Source organism: Capra hircus, chromosome 11 (genome assembly GCF_001704415.2).
Source record: "Capra hircus breed San Clemente chromosome 11, ASM170441v1, whole genome shotgun sequence".
Classification (NCBI taxonomy): domain Eukaryota; kingdom Metazoa; phylum Chordata; class Mammalia; order Artiodactyla; family Bovidae; genus Capra; species Capra hircus.
Genome location: NC_030818.1, coordinates 74,039,971 through 74,061,375, shown reverse-complemented (window position 1 = coordinate 74,061,375; position 21,405 = coordinate 74,039,971). Strand labels below are relative to the sequence as shown.

At 45.9% G+C, this 21,405-nt stretch overlaps 1 protein-coding gene across 1 annotated transcript in view; it reads right to left on the bottom strand.

Annotated features, from left to right (window-relative positions):
- The window catches only part of ADCY3 (adenylate cyclase 3), an 87,709-nt gene that overhangs the window by 63,860 nt on the left and 2,444 nt on the right, over positions 1-21,405 (bottom strand). The gene's annotated exons all lie outside the window — the stretch shown is intronic.

Sequence of the window (21,405 nt, the reverse complement as noted above, 5' to 3'; positions counted from 1 at the left end):
TATTTTTTTTTTCAGATAGATATTTAATTTTTTTCAGAAGTGATCTCCTCGCAAAAAGTCAGTCCAGTACTTGCAATTACATTTAAACCCAATAATTTCCCCCACAAGCTTGTTTATAAAGACACTCTGATGAGTGAACATCACAAGAGACAAGCAGAATTGTCACAAATTAAGTGTCTTGAATGTTTGCCTTTGAGTAAAACACATGAGCCTGTTACATTACACGTTCCACTTGGGCAGGGACAAGATCTGTTCCAAGGACCCTGTGTGGCCAGCACTGGACAAACACCTGGCACATAGGAGGCACTCAATGACTACTGAGTGAAGGAATGAATAAATGGGGGATGGAGGGGGGAGGGAGAGACAGAAGGAAGGGAGGGAGGAAAGGATGCAGGGCGGGAGGATGGAAACAGATGTTATAGTCCCCCTGAGTTATCCCCAGTACACCAGGCAAGCACACCGTTGATCCATCCCAATGTGAGCAGCGCCCCACCCAAACAGGCCCCCCCATCACCTTCCTCCCTTCCTTCAAAATCTAGCTGACCTCCGCCCCTCCACAGAGCCTTCCGGGATGGCCCCACCCCTGAGCGATCACACTCTCCTTGTGTTTCTTCTCTAGTTTCTTAGAGAGGAAATAAGGGCAAGATAAGTCATTCAGAAGAAAAAAAAAGTTCAAATATGCAGGCATACTCTGATTTCATTTTAAGAGTAGAAATGAAATGGCGCAGGAGCAGAAACACCAAAATGTCAACAGCGCTTATCATGCAGGGGAGGGAGATTTAGGATGACTTCTGTTTTTTTCCTTTTCACCACATCATCTTTCTGCAGTGACTCTCTCTGGGCAGAGACAATAAAGACAAGGGGCACTATGGGAAGTTTCGGCTGCTCCGTCCACTTGCTTGCAACACCCTAACCACCACCGGACCAGGACTCTTAGAAACAGAGACTGGTCTTCAGGGAAACTCCCTCTTGTACTGGGCAGGACCTCAAGAAACACCCGGTGGCGGGCAGCCCCACCCAGAACCTCCCCTATGCACATACCTGTTTCCACGGGACACGCCTCGCCCCCCACCAGATTTCTCAAAGGGCCATCTGGGAAGATAAACCTTCCAAGGTTCTTCAGACAAGATCTGGGCGCAGCATCAGATGGCCTCGCCCTCGGCCCTCCTGCTCTGCTCCATGAAATGCAGGAACCCACAGGCTTGCAGCCACCAGGAGTGAAGGGAGAGCCCCGCCCCAGACCCTAGGGGTCAAGTCGATCGTCTGTCATTCAGCATTCAGTGCCAACACGTGCAGAAGAGGCACCGTCTCCTGAACTGGAGCTGGTTCTAGTCACCCCTACAGAACCATCATCGCCTCGTGCTGACAAGCCTTCCCTGGATAAAGGCGAGGGTGCGTCCAGCTGGCAACTTGGCTGCCATGAATCCTGAGTGTTCCCACTCCAGCTCACCACCACTCGAAGGGAGATCCTCTCATTGTCAACTGCAAAGTCTCTTACAGATGATGCCAGGCTGCTCACTGGGTCTAAGTTTCCCTCTGGACCTGGTTTTCGTCCTCTTCCTTCAAATGCCTTGTCCACTCATGAGTGCCTCCACCGTCCTTGCCCTCAAAGACCAGCCATCCAGCCGGCAGGGGCTTTCTCACCCTGGGGACACATGTATCCCAGGCTCCCAGGAGAGCTCTCAACCCATCCCCTGACTTCCTGAGAAGCTTCGATTTCTTAAAATATTTCCCTTTGGTTTTTGCTGAATTTTCCCACTTATCAGCCTTATGCTCTTGATCAGATCTCTTCTAACCTGAGTGGACGATTAAAGCCCATCACCAGCACGGCCAGCGGTCTGCCCCACTGGCACCCGAGTCCCTCCCAGCTCACACTCAGCGCCATACTTGCTGTGGCATGCTTCCTCTGGGGCCCGCAGGACTATCTGTCCCAACCCCTCTCAAACATATTAACACACACACACCATCTCTCTATAAGGGAAACACTCAAGGACAGTAACACACAGCAGCTAGAAACTGGGCTTGAATTCCAACTTCACCACCACGGGTTGTGGCCTTAGGAGGTGTCATCACTGCGCTAAGCTTGCTCCCTCCTCTATGAAATGAGAATAACAGGACCTCTACCGCAGGGTGGGTTAGGGACCTCATGAAAAACGATGTGTGTAAAGCACCTGGACTCTCTACTGTGGTGCACGGGCTCAGCAGTTGCAGCACACAGGCTTAGTTGCTCCTGGGCATGTGGGATCTTAGTTCCCTGACCAGGGATTGAACTCATGTCCCCTGCATTGCAAGGCATATTCTTAACTACTAAACCACCAAGGAAGTCCCATAGATCATTCATTTTAGATCTTTTTTATTATCACTAGCATTTAGTGCTATGAATTTCCCTCTTGGCACTGTTTTGTCTGCATTCCAAAAAATTGGTATGCTGTGTTTTCACATTAATTCAACACGTTTTCTAATGTTACTTGTGATTTGTCTACCCATTTATGCATGTGTTGCTTAATTTTCCAAATATAATTTAGAATTTTCAAGATATATTTATTTCTACTTCAATCCATTATTTTTGTCAGATAACATTACACTTTGCATGATTTTAGTAACTTTTTAATATACTGAATCTTGTATTGTAGTCCGGACTGTGTGTCTTCATGAACATTTCAGTGCATTTGAAAAATATTATACTCTGCATTCATTGCGTAGAGAGTTCTATAAATATCACTTTGGTCTGGCTGGTTGTTAAGTTCTATTAATGCATACTTTTAATTTGTCATGTGTTCTATATTCTTTAACTTCTAATTTGTCTATTTCTTTTACCAATAACTGAAAGAGGTGTGTTGGAATCTTCAAATATAATTACAAATCTGTCAATTCCTTTAAGTTCTATTGTTTTTTTGCTTTACATATTTTAAAGCCTTATTATTATATATATATATATTTACATATATATATTTATATATTTAGGGTCTTATATATATATATATATATATATATATTTAGGGTCTTAATGTCTTTTTGATGAATTGACTCGTTTATCATTATGAAATGTTCCTCTATATTCCTGATAATTTTCTTCATTCCAAAGTCGGCACTGTCTGTTACTAACATAGCCAGCCATCTTAGCTCTCTTTTGATTAGTGTTTACATGGAATAACTTTTTCCATCCTTTTAAATCTATGTCTTTGTAATAAAAATGGGCCTCTTTAAGATAGCTTATAGTTGGTTCTTACTTTGTTATCCATCCAATAATACCTGCCTATTAAATAGAGTCATTATATCACATACATTTAATATTATTTTCAGTATTGTTGAATCTAAAACTCTCTTTTGTCATCTACTGGTCTTACCTGTTCTTTGTTACTTTTCCCCTCTTTTCCTGCCATCTTTTGATTTTGTCTACCACTCTACTCTATCTCCATTACAGGCTTGTGTGCCACACTTCTTTGTTATGTTTTTTAATGGTTGCTCTGAGATTTACAATATAGCCATACCTCAGAGATGTTGTGGATTTGGTTCTGATCACTGCAATGAAAGAGGATATTGAAATAAAGCAAGTCACACAAATTTTTCCAAACACATAAAACTTACGTTTATACTATATTGTAGTTTACTAACTGCAATAGCTTGTCTGAAAAAACAACATGGTGTGCTAGGTCACTTCAGTCGTGTCCAACTCTTTGCGACCCCATGGACTATAGCCCACCAGGCTCCTCTGTCCATGGGATTCTCCAGGCACGAATACTGGCGTGGGTTGCCATTTCCTACTCCAGGGGATCTTCCCGACCCAGACACTGAACCCAGGTCTCTTTCGTCTCCTGTATTGGCAGGCAGGTTCTTTACCACTAGGACCACACCCTAATTAAAAAAAGAGTTTAGTGCTAAAAAATACTAATAATCATCTGAGCCTTCAGCAAATCATAATCTTTTTGCTGGTGCTTCAAAATATTGGAAAAGTTACCAAAATGTGACCCACAGACACAAGTCAGCAAACGCTGTCAGGAAAATAGTGACAACAGAACTGCTCTATTCAGGGCTGCCACAAACCTTCACTTTATGAAAAACACAATGGCTAAGAAGTGCAATAAAGCAAAGTGAAAGTGAAGTTGCTCAGTCGTGTCTGACTCTTTGCGACCCCACGGACTGTAGCTTACCAGGCTCCTCTGTCCATGGGATTTTCCAGGCAATAGTACTGGAGTGGATTGCCATTTCCTTCTCCAGGGGATCTTCCCGACCCAGGGATCGAACCCGGGTCTCCCACATTGTAGACAGACACTTTACCGTCTGAGCCACCTCAAGCCCATTCTGCAATAAAGCAAAGCACAATAAAATGAGCTATGCCTATATGGATCTTTAATTTAATGTGATCTATTTCATGTATATTTAATTCCTAAATACATGGGTTTTTTTAAGCATCTTAGATATTAATTTCTCATTTTGATATCAATTTCGCATTTAAATGCTTTTTCTCTGCAAAGATTCTGTGTTTTTTCAATCTTCTAACTTTACTGTGGCTTTCAGTGGCTAAGTCAAAGTTCTTGGTAAATGTCACACTGCACTTGAAAATATATGGGTTATTTTCAAACATCTTTTGATATTGATTTCTAAAATAATTCCACAGTGATAAGAGAACAGACTCTGTATGATATCAATACCTTTAGACCATGAAATTTTTGTACCTTGTTTTATGTCCCTGGATATGTTCCAGTTCTCCTGGTTTATACTCTATGAGAACTTGAATAGAATTTGTATCCTGCCATTGTGTGAAAACTGTATAAATCTTAATTATGTTGAGTTAGTTTATAGTGCTTTTCAAGTCCATATATCCTTCTACTTTTCTGTCCATCCTATTGATTTTTGAGAGTTTGATATTGAAATTCCAACTAAAAATCTTAGTTTCCTTAAAAAACTGTAATATATAGAAGTATATATAACTTTGCTCTGCATTTTTCAAGTCTCCTATAAATGTGTTACCATACTTCCATAATTTAAATTTTTTTAAAAGAAAAAAATACAGTCTAGATCAAATATTATTACTTTACATGTAGTGTAAGAAAATTATAACAGTATATTTTCATTTCTTCCTTTCCGTCCTTTGGGCTATTGTTGTCATACATCATACCTCTATGTTATAAACAGCACACTGTTTGTTTTTGCTTTATACAATCTTTTAAAGAGATTAAAAATGAGAAAAAATTACTTCCATAGGCCTCTTTATTCTTTTTGTACAGTCCAAATTTTTATCTAGTATCAATTTTCTACTGCCTGAAAAACTTCCATTAATGCTTTGTGGTATAGGTCTGCTGGTCATGAATTCTCTCAACTTTAGTTTGTCTATTGGAAAAAAAAAGGTCTTCATCTTCATTTTTTGAAGGATATTTTTTGAGTATAGAATTCTAATTTGATCTGTCTTTCAGTTCTATTGTTTTCTGCCTTTAATAACTTCTGGCCAGACATCTACTATCATTCTTATCTTTGTTCCTCTATGTCTTTCTTTCTGGTTGTTTTTATGAGTTTCCCCTTAACTACTAGGATTAACTAACTTGACTGTGATGTGCTTTGGTATGATTCTATTTTTGCTCTTTATATTTATTTGAGTTATTTTGAGCTTCCTGGAACTGTGAATTTATAGTTTTCATTGAATTTGGAAATATTTTCCACTATTAGAAAAATACTTTTTCTGTCTTCTCTCTGCTCTTCTGGGATTCTATTGCTTCCCACTGCCTACAAAATGTAGTCAAAGCAATTTCAAATAGCTTTCTGGGTCACCCATTTGAGATTCCAAACTACCTTCTAGACTCATCTGTCTCATACACCCAATTCTGCAGTCAAAGTTGTGTGTGTGTGTGTGTGTGTGTTCAACCCCAGACCACAGCCCACCAGCAATTGTCTCTTCCCCCTACCAATCCAGGGCTTAAAATATATTTTTCCCCTCAAGGCACAGTTCAGTACTGCCTCCTCTAAGAGACCTTTCCCAGCTAAGGCAGAATGATGCCTTTTCTCTGTACTCTCACAGGTCATCTGTCATAGCGACTCCCTGAGAGCTTGAGGACATACTTTCAGTAAATGTGGGATGAGTCCCACCCTCAGCCCCCAAAGAAAGAAAGGCATTGGACTCCGTGATGGGAGTTAAGAATGATAATATGTCAAAATGCACCTAAGCGAGACTTTCCAGAGAGAGAAGTTGAGCACACAGTATTTTAGGAAGAAGTGAGTCAGGCAGCATCTCTCCTTTTTCCAAAGGGAAAAATGAGACACATAGCAGATTAAGTCAATTATCCTGAGCCAGAGGAAATATCCTCTAAGGATCTTCACTCTCAGACCAGTCTCTCAATGAGGCCTCTCAAGAGTTGGAAAAAAAACCCATTCCAGCTTCCAACTTCCTTCTTATAAAGTCAGGGGAGCAGGAGGAGGCAATCATATTCCAGGAAACCACTCAGCTCTTGGATCCAGGTCTCTGAGGAGAGAATCCTTGCCAAGGCCCCAAGAAAGCAAACAGAATTCCCCAAATTAGAAGAACTAAAGCAGAATGAATCAAGCAACCAAGAGCAGCTCAGCAGCAAAAGACATGAAGCCTGAGGCCATCCCAATTTTTCACTGGAAATTCTTTCAGGGGCCCAGAACTCCACGTCATCCCGTCAAACACGCCCACTCCAGGTGACCTGCCCCCCTTTGGTCTTCGCCTCCCATTCTCATCATTCTCCCCACACAACCACAGGCTCAACAGTCTCCTCTCTAAACAAACTCCTCCTAACGCCCCACGGGCCCCTCACTCCCTTTTCACTCCATTACTGCAATGTCACCTGCCTCTGACACCTGCCAACCATTCCTACCCACAGCCCTCAGAAGCTGCCATCTCCACAGTAAGTTCCCGAATCAGAGCCACACAAGCTACTCATGAAGTCCCTTCTGTTTCCTGTTCCCATCGCGGGTCTGTGGCCCATCATGTGGTGGGCCACGGTGGAGCACAGTGCTGGCCTGGGGGCCTGGAGGCCGAGGCTGCAGACACAGGCACTGAGACTGCCTCTCTGTGGGACCTCAGGCGAGTCACTTCCCCTCTGGGCTCCAGCATCCTCTCTGGAAACACTCAGTAATAACTCAGAGGCCACCCTTCCTGGCAGAAGCAGTGTGAGCAGCAGGGGAGCGCAAACACAGGAATGAGATCCTCTTAGGTGCAAATCCCAGCTCCTCCCGATCTGTAAATACCACTCAAGCAAAATGCAGTCTGCCACCTTCCAACAGGGAAACTCTGGGGTTGTGCTAGTGACAGATAAGCATATAATCATAGTAACACTTGCATCTGAATGGGGCTTTGTGGTTCACAAAGTGTGGCCACTCATCCTCTCATTACAGCCTTCACCACAACCCTGAAGGAGCTGGGGCGTCATCATTACCAGCATGGCAAACACACAAGGCAAGTACTATTCCAGGAGCTTTATTCTATCAGTCAGAGATTTAGTAATGAAGGCACAGAGCGGACTAAGCAACCTGACCAAGCTCCTGGAGCTACAAGAGCCAGAACCAGACATGGAACCCTGGCATCTGGCCCCACGTCTGGCTCCTGCTTACTGGGTTCGTGTCCTCTATTCTCCTCACTCACTGAGGAGAAGACCAAGCTCAGTGACATCAAGTGGTTTTCCCAAGACCCACACCCACAGCAGGGCAGAGTTTCAACTCAACTCCTGGTCACTGACAAGACAGTGATGAAACAGACAAAATCAGAAACACAAGGCATGTCAGCACTTGGCGGGTATGTGGATACTATGACTCTCCCTCAGCTCAAGGAGTGGCTGCAGATGCCCACGAGAGGCCACCAGCATGGACCCCACGGGGGGGCTCCTGGCTGAAGGAAGGAAGGGCTACAGATCACCAAGGACGTGTGACCACCTCGAGGGGGCACCAGCTACTATAAAGGAATGTGCGGATATTAGCACTGAAAAGTTTGCTTCATTGATTTGCATAAACTTACATAAATAATCTCTCAGTCTCAAATGTGTATATATCACACACACATGCAAATTCAAAGAAAACTCTCTGGATGTATGCATGCCACACACTTGGCAATTGTTGCCTGTGGGGAGGGGAGTGGCAGAGGAAAGGGGGGCTTCATTTTTGTGTTTTTATTTCTGCCTCAGTTGAACCTGCCTGCCAATACAAGAGATGTAACAGATATGGGTTCTATCCTTGGGTTGGGAAGATCCCCTGGAGGAGGAAATGGCAAACCACTCCAGTATTCTTGCCTGGAGACTCCCTTGGACAGAGGAGCCTGGCAGGCTACAGTCCGTAGGGTCACAAGTGTCAGACATGACTGAAGCAACTTAGCATGCGTGCACGAAATGTTAATATTTCTTACAATAAGAACAACACATGGTATAGAAGAAAAAAATTAATCATCACCTCTGTCTGTAAAAAGGGACCTAATGTTAACAGCAGGTATCCTTGAAAGATAATACTATGGATCATATTTCCCCATACTATTTAGTATTTTCCAGGCAAAAGCAGAGACATTACTTTGCCAACAGAGGTCCGTCTAATCAGATATGGTTTTTCCAGTAGTCATGTATGGATGTGAGAGCTGGACTATAAAGAAAGCTAGGCACCAAAGAATTGATGCTTTTGAACTGTGATGTTGGAAAAGACTCTTGAGAGTCCCTTGATTGCAAGGAGATCCAACCAGTCCATCCTAAAGGAAATCAGTCCTGAATAGTCATTGGAAGGACTGATGCTGAAGCTGAAACTCCAATACTTTGGCCACCTGATGCGAAGAACTGATTCATGTAAAAAGACCCTGACGCTGGGAAAGTTTGAAGGCGGGAGGAAAAGGGGTTGACAGAGGATGAGATGGTTGGATGGCATCACCGACTCAATGGAAATGAGTTTTGAGTAAACCCTGGGAGTTGGTGATGGACAGGGAGTCCTGACATGCTGTAGTCCATGGGGTCGCAAAGAGTTGGACATGACTGAGCAACTGAACTGACTGAACTGAACTGAGGCTTTCCCTAGTGAGCACATTTATTACTTTTATATTAAACAGAACCATATGAAATGAAATTGCCATTGCTTGCATGTTGAAAATGGTTGGATATTGATTATTTCATGTGATTCAACTTACTCATAATTCATGCAACAACATTCAACAACGCTGGAGGGATTGCTCTGTGCCAGACCCATATTCAGACAATGATTATTTTTTTAAGAAAATAAATAAACCAAGCTCCCTTGTAGGCAGGACCTGAGGGTACTGTGTCTGTGTCCCCAGGAACCTGTGCAAACATGTGTCCAGAACCATACATGTTTGGCCGAGTGAAGAGACAAATTAGCAGACAGGAGGACAACAGATGCCCATCAATAGGCACACACATGCAGTTAGACTTCCTAAGCAATCAACAACAAACACAGCGTCCCTGTAGAAAAGAAGAGGGCAGACAGAGAAGAGGATGGGTCAGACTCTGGGTAACTTGATAATCGTGCTGGTCTTTATTGCTCTGGCAGGGCAACAGGAACAGAGAAGCTGTGGGGAAGGGAAAGGCGTAAGGGGCACGCAGGCTGCAGAGGGACATGGACGGCCCAGGTCAGAGGACGGCCCAGGGAGGCAAACGCACCTCCAGCTCCAGGCTGCAGTTTCAGTGAATGGTTCCCTGGGACCAGCTCCTCTGCTCTCTTAAATAGCACATCCTGCCAGGTCAGAGACATTCTGTCAGTCTCTGGGGAGCTATCCTACCACTTAAGCAGCAGTGGGTTTCTCTAGATTAACTTCCATTTTCATATAGACTCTAATTCTTTTATTAAGACCTCATTGGAAAAGAGCATGATGCTGGGAAGGATTCAGGGCAGGAGGAGAAGAGGGGTGACAGAGGATGAGATGGTTGGATGGCATCATCAACTCAGTGGACATGAGTTTGAGCAAACTCCGGGAGATAGTGAAGGACAAGGAAGCCTGGGGTGCTGCAGTCCATGGGGTCACAAAGAGTCAGACATGACTGAGCAACTGAACAACAACATCTAAATTTCCATGAGTGGAGACCACCCTCCCCACCAAACCTCAAATTATAGTTGTGGTCTCTACACCTCTAGCATTTGTGTCCTGCAACAAGGCAGGATGGGCAGGGTTCTGAGAGCAGGCAGGGGAAAATGTGTCTAAGACGGGAAAAGGCACCACGTCTCAGTTTGCAGCCAAAGAAAGTGCTAGGATGATGTAAGGCCCAGAAACCACGTCACCTGAGGGCTTCATGAAAAAGGGCTTCATTGAGGGCTTCACTGAGGGCTTCAATGGGTTAGGCTGAAGAGGAGAATGAAAGAGAGCAAGACGGCTGAATCCAAATACCAGGAAGGCTACTGGGTAGAGAATGAGAGGCAGACGTGAGTTTCTTCCCCTGAATAAACCAGAACCAGGACCAGATGCTTAGAGGGGCAGGATGGGGCTACAGCAGGAGGGCCAGGAACACAGGGCAGTGCTAAAGCCCTCCAAACCCATGTTCCGGATTAGTCAAGTCCACCTGCCGACCTTATGTGCACAGCTGGCAGGACCTCTCTAGAACTTTCCTGCACATCTGCTCCAATTTCTGGTGGTCGTGGTAGTTTAGTCGCTAAGTCGTGTCCGACTCTTGTGACCCCATGGACTGTAGCCCACCAGGCTCCTCTGTCCATGGATTTTCCAGGCAAGAATACTGGAGTGGGTTGCCATTTCCTTCTCCAGGGGATCTTCCCAACTCAGGAATCAAACCCACGTCTCCTGCATTGCCGGCAGATTCTTTACCGACTGAGCTACGAGGGAAGCCCATAATGTAATTAAGAACCTAAGCAAGTAAAGTATCAGTATGAACGACAGACAGTTGTTATTTCTAAGAAAAGTAAAATGAGCATTTTGGAAATTTCTGAATAAATGTGAGTAACTAACAGAAACTGCTGCTGAATTAGAAGTGGGCAAGACACCAGTAAAAATTTAGCCAAAATAAAAGTCATAAAGATCTAAGATTCGGTCCCTAGATTATTTCCAAGTGACTTTTAATCCTCTCTCCACTTTAAGGAAACTAGAAATTACAGAGGTCACATCTTACCTACAAAAGGTCATAAGGAACACCAAAAAGGATACCCAGAAGCAATGATCTTTCCTTTCCACAAAAGATGAGTAGCTAGATGTTTTCAGCTGAAATAAGCTATTTTAAATGCATATAAATGTTTATATTTATGTGCAACTTTTTGTGATTTTTAGATTCTACTGACTTTTAAAAATCTACTTTGTGGAGTTAAAGTTTACATACAATAAAAAGCACCCGTGTAAAATGTATATTCCCTAGCCATGTAGTGATTAGGACTCTGTGCTTTCATTGCAGGGACCCCAAGTTCCATTCCTGGTCAGGTACCTAAGATCTTGCAAGCCATGTGGCACAGCCAAATAATAATAATAAAATGTTACTTTGATGAGTGTTGACAAATTCACACAACTGTGTGACTACATCCACAGTCACCACAGGGAACGCCTCCATCACCCCCAGAATGTTCTTTTGTGCCCCATCCAACCCCCTTCTTGCCCCACAGTATCTAAGGCATCGTGGCTCTTACACACACAAAATGCATCAAGGTCATCTGGGGATCACCAACCCTTACCACCATCTAGCTTTTGTTTCTACTCCCTTTTTTTCACATACAGTAAAATTCTCTTTGTTCTGACACACAGCTGTATGACCACTGGCAAATAATTTAATTTTTGGCATCAACTGACCAAGCACCTGTGTCAATCTCTCCAGGTTAAAGGACTGTCACTGCATTTGGACCTGACACCACCCACGCTCCATCTTCACTCTCTGAATCTGGGCACCGTGTTACCTCTGTAAACTGAACTGCAAGCTCCATCTTTTCTACCCCTAAATCCAGCGATGAGTGCTGTGAGGTGGGCATGAAAATGAACAGAATGAGGCCACCCAGGAGCAGTGGGCACCCACAGCGCCCTTATCTGCAATAATGGAAGCAAACAAGCTTCACATTGAAATCTCAAGCAGTCAACTGAAAGGAAGAACACATTTGACATTCCTCCAGTCTAAATCATTCCAGAGACTTCCTTCACTGTGTCTCTTACCTGCTGCTACTCTTAATTGAGTCCTCCAAAACAAGGGAATAAAGAGTAAGGCCGTGGCTGGGATGCAAACAAACAGCCCTGCATCAAAAGTACAGAATTCTTGGGACTACCCTGGTGGCCTAGTGACTATGACTCTGCACTCCCAATGCATAGGGCCCAGGTTTGATCCCTAGTCAAGGAACTAGATCCCACATGCCACAATTAAAGATCCCTCATGCCACAACTAAGGCCTGGCACAGCCAAACAAATATATACTTTTTTTTTTTTTTACAAAGTACAGAATTTTTTGTCCTCATAGGGAACTTCATCTGCAAAGTATGCATTTCGTTTCTTAGACAACAACAAGAAAAATGGTGGCTCAGCTAAAGCAACCATCCTATGTAGGACCCTTTACTGACATAAAGAGGCAACATTCCAGATCTGTCCCCAGAGACAGGCCACATAACAACTACGGCTCCAGTTTAGGGAAGGTGGGGGGACTCCTCTGTTTTCCAGAGTGCTTGATGCAGCACAATGAAAGGTAAACTGTAATCATGTGTAGGAGTTTAGAAAACAGAGAGCTGACGAGTGAGAAACTGTGGCACTTTTCTCGCAATCTGGGGGAGGCTGCGTCTAGCTGACAGCATCGCCCATTACTGGGAAAAGGGCCCCGGGGGGTAGCAGGGGGACTCCCAGCCCCAGCCTGGGAGGATGATCCACTTCAGCACCAGGCAGTGCTCTTTGCTCAGATTTCCCTTCAGGAAGTGACTGATTTGGTTTCTTAGGAATTGGTAGTAAACTTGTAACAGGGTGTTACCATCCTTTGAGAATGGTAAGGCCCACCTATCATCAGCAGGTTGGTGACTTAGCCTTGGGCTTATTGGTCAGTCTCTTAAGAATGTGGTCCATGGGGATCAATTCCCCACTGCCCAGCCCCCTCGGGTGAAAAACCCAGCCTTCCGGGGGCTTCAGGGGCAGCCCTGAGCCCAACCCTGGCCTGGGCAGGCAGCTCCCAGCCTTACACTGCCAGCTCTGACTCAGCTGGCCCCATTTCATGGGGACCAGTCCTCAAATGACATGGGAGCAACAACCCACGACCACGGAATCTTGCGACCGTTCAAATTCAGCCTGCATACACTGGGATTTCGAATGGGGATAAAGCGTGGTATGGGATTTCTTCTGAAACGTGTCATTTTCTTTTCTGTTTACAACAAAGAAAGGGCTCTTGAAGAGAGGAACAGGAAAAGGTTTCATCATTATTCAAAGCAAACTTCTTAGGAACCACAAAGAGGAATTCTCCTGGAAGGAACGGCTGAAAATGTAATCCGAGGAAGGAGGATACATCAGACACAAAGCAGCCAGGAGGGGAAAGGAGAGAGGCAATGGGCCTGCTGGTATTACATATACATAATAATATAAGCAAATGAAAATGAGATGATAAATAAATAAAATCAATAAAGTAAGAGTAACCAAATGTCCTACAGAAAAGGAACAGTTGAGTTAATTATGGTACATTTAGCCGACATCATATTATGCAGCCATTAAAAATGATGATTGTGAACACTAATTTAAAACAGAAAAAAGTCTGTTCTATAAAGCTGACTAAGTAGAGAGTAATGCGTACAGCTTTGTAAAAATTTCTAGAAACGAAGGCCTAGAAAGAGACACACACAAAATTCGTTATTATAGGATTATAATAAATTTCTCTCATTTCCAAAGTTTCTGCAACATTAGATGGCATTTTATAATTAAAAACACTCCTTAAAATAATCCTTTCACAAGGAGCGGGAAAGAGCCAGTTGGTTACACAGAAGAGGGATGAGGAAAAGGATGATGAATAAACCTGGTCTGATTCATTCATAGATCAAAGATCAGAGATGGTCTGTCAAGATTAGGTGCAATAAAGAAATAAACAGCTAGCATTCTCAAGGTGCTTTACAATCTATAAAGTGCCCTTACAGACCTATTCTCCCTCCCCCACAAGGTGACAAACACTCCCGTGAGCAGTCCCCCACCTGACACCCCAGCGCCACTTCACCATGGCTTGTCTAAAGCTTCCCCAATGCAAAAGAACAAACGGTGCAAACGCCACTAGCCAGGGGCTGCCTCCTGCTCCCAGAAGGGCCATCTACTTATCACCAGCCACCTGGGGAAAGCATGGCACACGCAGGAAGCAGAGGTTGATTTGGATGTTCTATGTGAGGGACTGTCCCCCAACAAGGCTGCTCCCTAGTGCTGGGTCCTAAGCCCTCTTCCTTTTTGATTCTACACACTGTCCTTAGGCAACCCCTCATCCTCCCTATGGTTTTGGGTACCACTTAAAGGCTGATGATCCCCAAATCTAGAATCCATGACCTCTCTTCTAAGCTCCAGGTCTTAAGCCCAGGGCCTGGCATACAGGTGTTCAATAATGATCCACTGAATAATCTGATAGTTCCACCTGGATATCCCACAGGCACTTGAGCCTGAACTCATCTTCTCCATCCTCTGATTCCATCTTGGTGGGTGGCCTTCATGGCGTCATGCCTGGACTACCTCAATAGCCTCCTAAACAGTTTCAACCTTACTCAAGTCCACCAGAAGGATTCTATTAAATACAAATCAGATCTTATCTATCCCCTGTTTCAATGAAGCTTCATCATTAGAGGAAAAAGCCCAAATTCCTTCAATGAAGCCTCATCATTAGAGAAATAAAGCCCAAGTTCCTTAGCCCTTCCACTACTTAGCTTCTCTATACCTCGTATCTCTAGCTCCTGCCACCCACGCCGGCTCCTGTCACACAGAATTTGCACCAATCCAAAGCCAGTTAGAATCTCCTATGACTCTGATCAGAAAGCCCTGTTCCCTCTGCTCCCTCTGGTAAACTCCTACTTATCCCTCAAAACCCAGCTCAACAATAAGCTCTTAGGAAGCCTTCCTCTGTTTCCTGAGGCAGGGTCTCTTTCACTAACAGGCTTATACCACAACCTGGGAGCTCCCTGATGCCAAGGGATGACTTTTACTCATTCTTTGTATACTCCTGCCTAGAATGATGCTTGGTAAGTGACACAGGAAATATAGTTTCTCTTTAGACTAGAGGAACTAGCAGGAAGGTGGGATGGGATGGTGAGACCTCCAACTCTGCTCATTCTTCTACATGATCTTATGCAAATCATTTTTGCCTAAGGTCAAGATTAGAACTAGGCCAACAGGATATCAATGACTCATTTTCTGGGCTGCTAAAACCCTTTTCTATTGCTGCTTTTTCCCTAGACAAGACAAAAAATTTTATTAACAAGTGGTAAGGAAGTATAGACTAGCACTCTTGAAGAATTATGTAAGTCTTGCTTTTAAAATGTCATTTTCAAATCACATAAATTAACATCAGAATGTTTCCCTAGCCTGGATCTAACCAAAGATTTACCAAACTCTGAGTTGATGAGGAAGGAAATAAAGATAAAAGCAAAGCAGGAATGTATTTATTCAACACATATGTATAGAGAGAGAGTCAGGACCGAGGCACTGCAAGGGGCTGTACTAGTGGTCTTCCTCTCCTTGGGGCAAATGACAATCTAAGAAAGACAAACTGGATGTGTTTCTGAAGGATGCGCACAAGCAAATTTCCACCTCCTGAGAAAGGAATACAAACATCAGACCGGGCTGCCCATCTAGCTGATATGTAGAGAGAAAGGGCCGGGATTGGTGCTGGGGTCGTGATCGGAGGCAGTGTGCCCCCCTCCACCCTGGACAGTGCCCTGGACAGAGCGAGTATGTGTGTTTGAAAAAAAGAACAAATTCTTCTTCAGAACATAAGGCAAATCCCAGGCAGATGAACCATGAGCTATCATCTTTTCACGTGCAAGGCGGTTTTTAACTTTGAGTATCTTAGAAATGATGTGCTGGATCTCATAGAGAATCAATACCTGCAAAAAGTAATACACAGTACCTGCATAAGACTGGTTCCAGGGACTGTCACAAATAACAAGGGCATATATTAACATAAAGCGGCACAGCACAACGAAGACAGTCTGCTCTCCGTATGTGTAAGTTTCACATCCACGGATACAGAGAAATGACTACACAGCAGACCATATTTCTAACTTCTGAAGCATCCTAAGGTACCCCACCCAGACTCATGGCTCTCTTCATCTCTTTCCCCCAACATCCCTCATGCACCCCCTGGTTTAGTAAAAAGCCTCAGAAGACGGCAGCCCTCCATCCCTTCCTTCCTGGTATGTACATATCACTCTTACATCAAGGGGTAGAATCAATTTCCTTTTATCCTGCACCTGGGTTAGCCCTTGTGACTTGCTTTGACCAATAGTGATGGGTCTAGACTTTAAAATCTCTGATGACTACCACCGTGCTGTGAAGAAGCCCAAGCTAACCATGTGGAAGGGTCACTTAGAGAAGCTCCAAGGCTCCAGGCATGTGTGTAAGACCTTCTCAGGCTCTGCCAGCATAGCTGTCAGCTGAATGCTGCTGCTGAAAGACAGTCCAGGCAGCCAAGTGAGTGGCCTTGGCCAAGGTATGGGAAACAGGGCAGCACCCAGCTGAGCACAGAGAATCGCGAGATTAAATAAACTGTTACTGTTTTAAGGCACTAAGTTTGAGGTTATGTTATATAACCTTGGATAACTGAAATACAGAGTAAATGAAGGGATGGTCGTGGGGGTTGGGCGCTAAGTCATGTCTGACTCTTGTGACCTCATGGACTATAGCCCACCAGGCTCCTCTGTCCATGGGATTCTCCAGGCAAGAATACTGGAATGGGTTGCCATTTCCTTCTCCAGGGTATCTTCCCGACCCAGGAATTAAACCCAGGTCTCCTGCATTGCAGGCAGATTCTTTACCAACATGTATAGTAAGGCCACTGAGAAAACCCACATTAGTGAACTTCCTAGAGAGCCAAAATGTAATCCTTATTCATCCAAACGTGTTCTTATCCATTTCTGATAAAAAATGTTTTTAGAATGTAGTATTAGACCCCATTTTACACTAAATGTAACCTAATGTTTTCTTGAAGTGGGGATCATGATTACAGACATGGGTTACTATAAGGTCCTGTAATGGAGCAATGCCTCCTCCAGCCAGGAAGGTGTATACAGCCTATCAGCTGCAACGCCCAGACAGCTCAGCCTCTCCATAAGCAGCAATATGTCTGCCCCTAGAAACACCTCCTCGTCCCCTGCGTTGCTCCTTCTGACACTTGTGGGTGAAGAAACTGAGGACCCAATCCTGTTGGAACTGTATCTCAACAGATTCTCGGGGAAGATCTAAGGGGTTCTTTTATGACGGAAGAAGAGAAGGAACTCTGGAATTCCTCTGGCCAGGTTCATATCCTGCTCCTCCACTTGCTATGTAGCCCTGGATGAGCCATTTCACTTACGTATTTCAGTGTCCTCATCTGTAACGCAAAAATACGATCTGCCTCTTGCTGGAAGGTGCTCAGCTGAAACACTGCAAGAGCTCAGTAAACGTGAGTACCCTGTCCATCCCCAGGTTCACTGGGTCTGTACCTGGGGGTTATCTTTGAGTTCAAAATCTGAGTGTCGGTCAGGATGGTACCCATGGAAGTAGATCACCACGAGTGCCTGTGTTCATGAGGGCACAGGTCGGAGAGGGGGTGCCTAAGTGTTTATTCAGGCTTGGAGGACCCAACTGGGGCTTCCCAGGTGGCTCAATGGTAAAGAACCCACCTGCCAATGCAGGAGACTCAGGTTGGATCCCTTGGAGGAGGAAACGGCAACTCACTCCAGTACTCTTGCCTGGGAAATCCCATGGACAGAGGAGCCTGGCAGGCTATAGTCCATGGGGTTGCAAAGAGTCGGACATGACTGAGCATCTTTCTTTAAGGATAGAAAAAGGCCCCAGAAAAATGTAGCCAGGGGAATGGACTGAGAGGAAACTTTCTGCAAAGCTGTTACATGTTCAATAACTGACCATTCTTTCCCCCAGGCAGTTGGATTCAGTGGCCTCCCGGTCCCCTCCTATGTGTTTCCTTGTTATCCAGTTCCTACATGATGCCTGTCTACACACTTGTGGAGGATGAGCCATCTGTCCCACTGTGGGATGGGGGCAGAGCCCAGGGCCAACAGGACAAGAGCTGGATTGCTGTTACCTACTCCCAGTCTGCCTGTCTGTCTGTCATTCACACACACACACACACACACACACACACACACACACACACACACACCCCTCAGCTGCTCCAAGGGGCCAAGAGCTGGGTTGCTGTTGCCCACTCCTAGTCTGTCTGTCTGTCACTCAGACACACACAGATACCTGTCTGTCACACACACACACATACACACACACACACACACCTACCTCTGAGGCTGCAAGCCCCAGGCGATGCCCCCCTACCTCCCCATCCAGCTCCTGTTCCTGCTCCCTGCACTCACTTCTCATGAACTCCTGGCCACGCCTCCACCAGGAACATTCTGTCACAGGCTTCTCCCCTCTTTACATCCAATTCCCAGGGGGAAACAGAGAGGTGCTCCCTGTGATATTTTAGGGCCTCCCACTTCTTGGCCCTGTTCTTCAATGCTGCTTATAGCAAAGACATCAGGGGACAGCCAAGGACACAGGAAAGAGGTCACAGAGAAAAAGAGGCTTTCAGGGATGCCCCCTGCCCCTCACCCATCATCCCCCCCTCACCAGTGATCCCTCTCTAGTTGCCAGTCCTCCTCTCTTCTCTCATCCTCCCAAGCCTCACTTTTCTCACCTATAAAATGGAGCCAGTAACACCCAAGATTAGTTGAGATGATGCGTGTGAACCTGAGTTCCAGCCTATACACAGTTCCAGCCTATATACTGCAGCATGAGCTCCCTCCAGCCTCCCAGAGCCAAATGCGCATTCACTAGGTAGATGATCTGCTATGTAATTTGTAGGTGTGAAAGGAATCACACATCCATGGCTCCATCATGCTCTAATTTGTGAATAAAGGTCTTAACAGGCTATTAATTCCATGAGAGAGTTTTGCTCCTGAATAGCCTCTTTGCTAGGAAATAAAGCTGTAAACGATTTCTCAGGGGTTCCTCAACCCTAACTTGTCAGATTCATTTTTTAAGGACCCCCTCAGAAGCTAACAGATGTCTGCGGCTACATGGGAGGGCCTTGAGAGCAGCCACTGGCCACAGGAATGTTCCCCATCTCGGCTGCATCTTCTTCCTGCCCCATCTTTCCCTTCGTTTTCACCCATCAGCAGCTGCCTGGCCCTGCCCTTGACCCCCTCCCTGCTTCATCAGCTCACCGATGGGGCAGTAAAAGGCAAGCTGGGCCAGGACCCAGGCAAGGGGAGGGATGTGGAGAAAGCCAGTTTGCTTCTCCCTCCCCAGCCCCACATCATGCTCTCCTCCACCACAGCCTCTGACATCATTATCTGACTCCCTTCAGTCCCAGACCTGCAAGCTGCAAGGCCCATACTTGTGCTCAGTCAAAGCCACTCACCCACTAATAAGTGAAGCCCCAGTGACACCCCATCCCACAGCCCCTGATTCCACCTGCTCTTCCTGACGGAACCCCAACCAGCCTGCCTCCATGAGAAGAGCCAGGCAAGGTAGGCTGGGTGGCTTGCCTCTGATACTTCAGGCTACCCCAAGGCCCCCATGTCCTTCTATCTCCTCCCACCCAAGACTCAAGTACGGTTTGTGGGGATGAAGGGCCAGGGGAAGCACACTCAGGCACTGGGAACATTCCTTTGGTGCTGCTGGCACTCACAAAGCCCCAGAAACCCAGTGTCTACTTCTAACTGTGAAACTGGGCTCACCCTCCACCAACCCAGGAGAGAGTCCCTGGCTGGAGCCAACAGGTGATGGGAGAAGACAAAGCAAAAGGAGTCTGTGGGCAGGAGAAAGCGACGCAAGGAGGCGCCCGGTGTTACTCGGACTGTCGGGGGAAAGGGGGTCTGGCCGCCTGGTCCTCACATCCCTGTCTTCCAGCCCTGCCCTCTTCTATGCCGGCACCCCATCCCGGGAGGTTTCAGAGGCCCAGGGGAGCAGCAGGCAGGTGAGCTTCATCCCAAGGCTGTGGCGGGGAGGTGTTCTCCCCACAGCGGCAGGGGGCCGCAGGGGCCTCAGGGCTCCATCGTGCTCCTAGAAACTGAATGCAGGGCCCCTATGACTTAAGACTCCGGTGGGTGGGCCTGGGAACGCAGGCACCTTTTCAAAAAGTCATATTAGTCCCAAACAAGTGACTCAGAAACTTCTGGAACACAGCCCACTGAAGGCTGGGGCCTCCTGCATTCTATCTCAGGCTCCCAAACAGACCCTGGGAGCCCCGTCTCTCTCCCCTTCTAGTCCCAAAGCTGTATCCAAGGCACTGCTTCTATGTCAAGGTCATGCTCTCCTGGGATGCTAACAACTGCTATTCTTGATTTACTTATTTTTCTCTCTTTTTTTTTTTTTCTCCTGTTTCCTAATCTTTTGGAGTTTCTGTTTCTCAGCAGTGCCCCAAAGACATCAACAATCAAGCGTTCACCCTCTGGGCTCCAATGTGGAGAATGTCTGATTTGCCTCCTTCATGGGCAGCGAAGCATACTGGAAATTCATGGGGCCCAGGGACCCTGGTAAAGAGAAAAGAGCTAGAAGTGACTGCTTAGATAAAGTAAAGGGTTCAGAGTTTGATCCCAGGCCCCAAGGGCTGCTATGCCCACTGATCTGCCCACAAGCTGTACTTTTCATTGATTCCCAAAAGGAATGCCTCTCACCATTCTTGCCCAGATAGGTTCCAGCAGGGCCCTCAGCTGGCAGGAGCACAACTTGAAGTTCACCAACTCGGAAGTCATTAGGGGTATGGCAGGCTGTCACCCTTTTATGAACAGGGCCTTGGGAGGAAAAGGGACCTTCCACTGTGCCTGCATGAATCCATGTATACCAGCCCAGGGCTGGGCCCCTGCAGAATCAAGGCACAAAGCTTCTGTGAGATGACTGCATGAGCCAGATAGGGAAAACAGGAAGAATCTTGGTCCAAGAACTGGGGGAAAAGTTAAAACAGAGGAAAAAACCTGTGTTTCCCTCTAACCAAGAGGGAGGCAATGGGGCGGCCCCACAGCGTGCTTGCGTCGTCCACTGGCACTGCCGCGCCCCTGGAGACTCAGCCCCGCCATCCCAGGAGACTCTGGCTGAGATGGGGGCAGTGGTGTGACATAGAAGGAAGAGTCCAGAAATGGGAATCTGGACATGGACATTCCAGCTACCCACTGCCATACCTAGCTGTGTGAACTGAGAGAGGTCACTCTCCATCTCTGGGCTCATACACAAAATGAGGAAAAGGTAGCGAGTAGGATACACAGCTGTGGAATGCATAGACTCTCAGCCCTATGGAACCCCCATCGCCCCATAGGTGACCCAGCTCAGAAGGCCAGGCATCA